Source organism: Austrofundulus limnaeus, unplaced genomic scaffold, assembly GCF_001266775.1.
Source record: "Austrofundulus limnaeus strain Quisiro unplaced genomic scaffold, Austrofundulus_limnaeus-1.0 Scaffold32, whole genome shotgun sequence".
Taxonomy (NCBI): domain Eukaryota; kingdom Metazoa; phylum Chordata; class Actinopteri; order Cyprinodontiformes; family Rivulidae; genus Austrofundulus; species Austrofundulus limnaeus.
In genome coordinates this window covers 1,496,004-1,503,209 of record NW_013952434.1, presented here as the reverse complement: position 1 = coordinate 1,503,209, position 7,206 = coordinate 1,496,004, and positions in this window count along the sequence as shown.

Here is a 7,206-nt window from a genome sequence, read left to right as displayed (position 1 = left end):
TTAGATAAGATGGCGGAGGACAAGTTTCTGCAGTACTTAAATAACATCTGTGATATCCTGTTTTTAATAAATGGACAATAATTTATAACTTATTGTAGTCAGATCAGGAACGTTTCAGGTGGTTTTAAGCTGTTCAAATAGATCCTGGATGATATTTAAACACTAACTTAAACTGCAAGGTTTCTTCAGAACTAAAGATCACACATAACCAAAGTTCGTGCCTTGGGGTGTTTTTGACTTCTTAAGCAAAGACCTCGTCGATAAGGCGTGCAGTGGCTTGTCACTTTTGTTTCTACTTTTCAGCTGCATGTAAACATCTGGCACCTCTGAGAGATGTCAACAAAGAAAATAGTTCTGGGTGGGTAAACTCTGTTGCAAGCACCACGTCCTGTTAGGTAACAAGCAATGGCTGAAACACCCAGGGGTTTGGAGAAAATATGATTATTTTCATTCTAAGAAAGGAAACTGTGAAAAGCAAGACTTGTCTGAGGCGCTGATCAGATCTGAGATTAATGAGTCCACTGGGAGAAGACAGGAAAAGATCCTTGTAGACTTTTACTAAATGTGTATCCTTCTCTTTAGTTGGTGATGTAAGCTTTTCAAGTTAAACAAAGAGAAAAAAGAGGCCTCAGGTGGTCTCCCTGTTCATGCATCCCCACGGGGACTGACCCAACCCACCCAGGCACACATCCATCTACTCTTTGAAGGTACTCATCACGTCTAATGCAGCATGAAACCTCGACGGGTCTGTTCCAGTGACCTCTGACGGGGTCCTGTCCCTTCGGCGTGTGGGTGAGATTCTAACTGTGCTGATTGACAAACACACATGGAACCAGTTCATTTTATTAAAAACCAAAAAAGAAAGAAAGAGAGCAAATTCTGTATTCTCATGCACTGACTGACAAGACGGATCACGTTTTACTGTTCAAATTATTTTAGTTGTTACTCTGGATAATGTCGTTTTTGAAAAATATTCCTCATGTTTACGCTGCACTGGTCTGATTACACAATCTGACTGCCTCTAACCAACATTTCTGCTTCAAAATGTAGCATTTCTTCACTTTTTTTACCACACACAATAACAGCAACAAGTCAAGTTTGGTTTATGTCAGTTTGATAACATCACCGGCATCATAGTCTATCTAGACATCTTGAAATTGAACTATGTCTCTTTAAGAATCTACCATTTCTGACAGTCCCACTGCAGCACTGTTGTGAAGACGTGCTACAGTCCCACTGCAGCACGTCTTCACAACAGTGCTTCGAGGAACGGGTGCTCGACTGCAAACTGAGATCCAGGGAGGAGCTTTGTGTAAATAGGCGGAGCTTTGTACCAACAAACATTCAGGCARCTCCACCGAACATGGGGGCCTCCACCTGTTTTAGGATGGACGGTTCAGAAAAATGTCTTTAATTAAAGAAATACCATTCAGATTTTTCTACCTGGATCACTGAGATGTGTCAGGACAAAATGGTATAAAGCTTAAAAAAAAGCACAACACCCCTCCTTTATAGGAAGAGTAAACTGAAAAAYGGCAATGAAAATAAGCCTAAAGGGGCCGAAACTTTGAGCCTCATGATTCTAACCCTCAGTATGTTTGCTTTAGTAAAACCAAAATTATGCAGATTAACCTAAAACAATTTCATACTGCTGTGAATTACATTACCAACTGCAAAAACAATCTATAATAAATTCAGTAGCTGACCACAATCAAGATGAATCTGACGAGGTTAATATATTTTAGAACAGTTGTTTATTTCAGTTTAATAAAGAGTGTTTCTGGTGTCGACTGACACAGCTGGTAATTCTGAAAATATTCTGTATTTAATCATGCCTCAGTGCATAGTAAAAGTTAAAAACCAGCCAGTTAAATATGTGTTTTTACAGCCKTTAAAATATAGACTGAATAAAATCTGATCATAAAATTCAAATGTTTGTTAAAGAAATACTTGTTTGGTTAATAGCCATGATTTTACAAAGGAATGCATGGAAGCATAAACTCTAGATTTATCTAAATATCACTAAAGAGGAAGGGGGTACTGAGTTATTTTGTAAACAGTTCTTTTAGTGGGGGGTTCTTATGAGTCATTACAGAGCCACGTGTGTACGATCTGATTTCCTCCTGAGAATCTTTGCTGCTAACAAACAAGGCCGGTTCTGGAGAGAGGAGTTTATTTTGTTTGGAGCGGAGTTGAGTTTAGAGGCGAAGCTCTGGGCCCTGGAGGCCGACGGCATCAACGGCGCTCCTCAGCTTTAAGTGCCTTCATTTATCTCACTCCCACAACAGCAAGGAAAACAATCCGATGAGCCCCGCAGAGGTTTGAAATTCAAAAGAGCATTGCGTTTGTTTAGAACATTCTTGCCTCCTTTGATTATATTAAGGATTAATGGGTTTGGAGTTTTGTTTGGTGTCAATAAAATTCCACCCCTGCCTCCTCCATCCTGAACTTTTTTTTAAAATTTTATTTAAGAAGCTGCAGGATGTCTGCTTCCGGGAAGTAGATGCAGACGAGCAGCAGGAAGGGTTGCAGCAGCTTGTTGATGTTCGTCAGGCTCAGCTGGCAGAGACGGGAGGCTACATTCCTGGACTCGTCCAGCATCATGTTCCCTGTTGGGTCAGGGTTACTGTGGAGACGGGGACAGAAAGGGACCAAACAGAAGTGTGAGAGAAGAGTGTGAGCGTTGTCTCACAAATGTCACAAAAAATGATGTTGCGAGGCTCAGCTGTCAGCTTGGAGCCCTGATGATTAAACTCACATGTTCCACTTGATTAGTTTCAGCCACGTTCTGCTGGAGCTCTGGTTAAAAGCAGGGCGTGTGTTTGCTCCTTCTCATGGTTCCAACAAATAGAAGTGTTTTACGGTTTGTGTGTTTTACCCCCCAAAAAGAAAACATGTCAAAAGGTTCAAACTTTGACTACAGTCTGACATGAAAAACAAACATAACAAAAGTCGTAAAGTGATCGTTAAGTTTGTCGAGATCGTCGTTTGGCTGCAGTCAGTTTGTGTATCTGCAGAAGCAAAGATGATGACGGGCCGATTAATATGACTGAAAACATGATGTGTGATAACTGCAGTCAGATGTTTTGGTTGCACAGGAACAGAAACGTCCTAGTTCTGCAGGACACGAGCAAACCCAAAAGAACAGGGATCTGAGCAATCCAGGAGCTGCTGATACTAGAGAAATTAAGATTAAATTCATTGAGGTGACAGCTTTTTTAAAAAATAGAGGTGTACCAATTAATTGATTCACATCAGAATCGATTTAAAATGGCGTCAAATCACGTTTTTAAAGAAAAAATAATAATAATAAAGCAAACCCAATGGCTTTCAGCCTCCATTTTCTAACTACATGGGTTGTCCTGATGTCACCAYRCAGCCAGTTCTGGAACSWATGCATGCGCAGAAAGCACCAAAACAAAAGGGAAACTACAAAACAGGCCCCATCTTCAATGAATGCAAAGAGTTGGGCTCATTTTGGTTTTTATTGAATGTGTCTGTTTGACACGAGCTACAGTGTGTGCAACATTTGCAGAATGAAGATGAAGCACTTTGGGAACATGACAAATGGACTCACATYAACAGTTTTGAATGAAAAATTGATTTTGAATCAAATCGTGGCGCCAAAAATCTGAATCGAATCGGAGAGATAGTAAAAGATTCCCAGTCCTATTAGAAAGACACTTTGTGGTTAAAAATCTTATCTGTGGTTCCCTCGAATCCCTCCTGTCTTTCCCGCCTTTACTAATCTTATTTTCAATGTGTCCCAGAGAGGATCGTCAAGGACTCCCAAAATATCTCAGCCACGCAGTGGAGAGGACATTCAACAACAGAAAATAAAAAGAAGACGATGTTCTCAGGACAAGGTTGTTGTTATCTGCTGCTCCTGGTTGGTTTGTTTCAGGCTGCAGAGTAAAATCCCTGCTCTGCTCAGATATATACCTAAACCTGACCATACTGTGATTTTAAACTGAAAGGGCAAAACTCTTTGCAAGATCTAAGCACCAAGATAAACACTTTGACTCAAATGTCTGCATGTTTAGTGTTTTCTGTTTAATTGAATCACAAAAAAAGAGAAAAAAATACTTGATTTGTCTCAACTTTTTTAAGAGAAACAATTAGGTTTTTAAGAAGCTTGACAAAAAGACATATAAGGAAAGGTTTCCACAATTTCTTACAGAGCTGATTGGGTTTTTTTTAGATATCTTTACTATAAACAGTCTATAAAAACAAAGAACATGGACCACAGCTTAGAGTTTTATTTCTTAAACCTAAAAGTTCCTGGTGTATATATTTAAATAGCTGACTTTAAAAGTGATGGGCCAAACTTCTGAAACAGCAGTTTATCAACCAATGGATGGTTTCACATTAAATAAAGTTAACTTTTAAACACTAGAAAGGTTTATTAAAGACACTGAGAATAAAATGACTCCTCCTAATTTATCTCCAGGAGGTGAGCTGTGATTTATGATTAACACTGATTAAAGGACTGACAGYAGATGCAGACACACACATGAGGCAAAGACCTGGTGGTTTTTGGTGGAGGACAGATGAGAAACAGGGACAACTGAGGACATGTTCGATGACAGCAAACTAAAAAAAACAACTCCTCGCTAAAATGTAAATGATGTGAAGCGCAGTAGCAGCTGGGCTGAAATGTGAAATCTAAAGTAAATACAAAGCTGCACGTTGTGGCGTCACCAGAGAAAATGCTGCTCAGGATTCGTTTCGGCTGCGGCCTTTTCACTCAAACCAAATGTCAGATATCAACTGATTGATTGATTTCCTCTATTTGTTTTGTTTCCTGTTAGAAACTTTTATCATCTGGCCTTGAGCAGTGGGAAGTTTGAGGAACGTTTCAAAATATTTAAATGAATTGTTTCGAAGAACATCAATCTTAGACATCTAAGAGCTCAGAAAGTAAATTTTACTTTCCATACATGTGAGGGTTGGATTGACTCTGAACAGACCAGAAGTAACAGAATTTCTTCTCACTGTGGTATTATCAGGGAAACATTCAGTTCTGATTGATTCAGAGTCCAAAGATTTCCTGAAGGAGTTTTCCATTGTTCTTCAAGTCAAGGCACAGCTTTCTCTCCCTGGGCAACTTTTTTTTTTTTATTGCAACAGCAGAGCTCGCCTGTCTCATTTRTTCTCTCATACCTTTACCTGCTCTGCATGATGTCATCGTTTTGCCTTGTTTTCGTCTTCTAGCAATTTTCATCAACTGGAAACAAACAAACAATAATCGTAGAAATGCAGAATAAAGTCTGACAGCAGCACGGTTCTTGGTTTTGATTTTGTCTCTTCATTAACTGGGCCCAAGGCTCTTTTTCGCTCACACATAAACATTATCCACCGAGCGTGAGACCTTCAGYGTTCCCTCTGCTGTTGTGTCTGCCTCTAATGATATCCATTACACTGTTGTGAAAAATTGCTCCTCGCCCTCGGGGCATCCGTCCTGCTCGGGCACAGGTGAGCGTGTCTCAGGTACATAAACATCCTGCGTGGGTTTTTTTCTCATTCTGGTTTGAGAGTTGCAGAAATAATTAAAGGCCCRGCATTCCTTGAAGGAATGYATATCGCCTGCTGTTTGTCGTGATAGAGCTTTAATCTAAAATAATCACATGTTGAGAAGTGACACCACGCCGAATATTAGCTCTATATTTGTAAAGTTAAAGCTTATTAAATCGGAAGCGAGCTGATTATGGCAACAATAGAATTATCTTGTATTCATCTCTCTGTTTTGGTTGTGAGGTTTGTGGTTTCAACGTTTGAGTGGGGTTTCAGTGAGCGACGTGCAGGCTGGTAGTTGGAAACACTTCAAGAAAAATCAGTTTTGTTTCTTAAATCCATGCAGAATATTTTGAAATGGGCCGGTAAAGGCTTTGTATATGAGTTGCTGTGGTGCAATTGTATAAAACGCTGCAAAGAATTTGGGAAGAGTTCCATATCTGCCRTTAAATCTGTAACGTCAACACGGAAAGAGTCGATCACAGCTTAAAATCAGGTCCCAGCATTTCTCACCTGCCCTGCCCSGCTGCGTGCCAGGTTTCCGTTCTCATCCCGGTGCTTCTAATGACGGTGAATTTCGTGTAATTCCCATGAAGCAATCAAGAGAAAATGAAAACAAATCTTTGTGTTTCACTGGGCAGAAGTCAGCTACAGTATGTCATGGTTTGGATGAAGTTTCAAAGCAACGCTTTTCCATCAGGTAAGAGATTTAAACCTCCATGTCTTTAAAATAAACAWGATTCAACATCAGTGTTTCGAGTTTAGTATTTTAAATTCATACACTCTGGTTATGTATTATCAATCTGATATCAAACAATTTGTGACTAAGTCTTCTTTGAGTAGAAAGTTGGACMGAATGAGTTTGAAACCACACTGTGACGAAGCTAAAGGCCAAGAAAACAGGCTTTGATTTATTGCTTCTGACCAGTTCTGYCCCATAATGACTTCTTATCTGTCTCCAGCTTCTCATTACTCACCAGCTGAGATGACCTAAATTGTACAGATGAACAGATATTTTCATCCGTGTCGTCACAGTGTAAACAGCATAATTCAGAATAATGCACTGGAAAGTGCTTTAGAAGATCATTAGATGCTCATTTAAAGTAAAAAAAATAATMATGTTGTTCAACATATGCACTTTTATGAAACCAAAGTTACTGACATGAGTTCAACACAATGAGTGAAATTAACCTTTCAGATTGTGTCTCCAGGGTGTCTCCGTTCAGATAACCTTTGATCCCCTTCCTATATGACCTGAAGGTCTCAGYGTCCTGAACAGGAATGTGCTCAGAAGGGTCTCACATCCTTGTCCAGGAATGCTGGGAATGAAAGAAATGACAGGAGTATTTACACAGGAGTAAATAAATGGACTTCAAGGCCAGCAAGAAGCTTCAGGGGACAAGCATGTTGGATATAACGTAAAAATGCCTTTCTATAGATGTAAGGGGGAAAAAATGACATCTATTTTACCTTCAGGCATTTCTCTAAAAATAAGTTTGTGACCCATCACATCGAAACAAGGATTAAGTCTCAAAGTGATGTGTGAAAAAATAAAATGAATGTACACAGATGAATGGGTGGGGTCTCAGGAGGTTAATTTGAAGAAATACCTTAGCTGTGGATCCTTTTAATGAATTATTTGAAATATATAATATATTTACCAACTATTTATGAACTAATATATTATATATT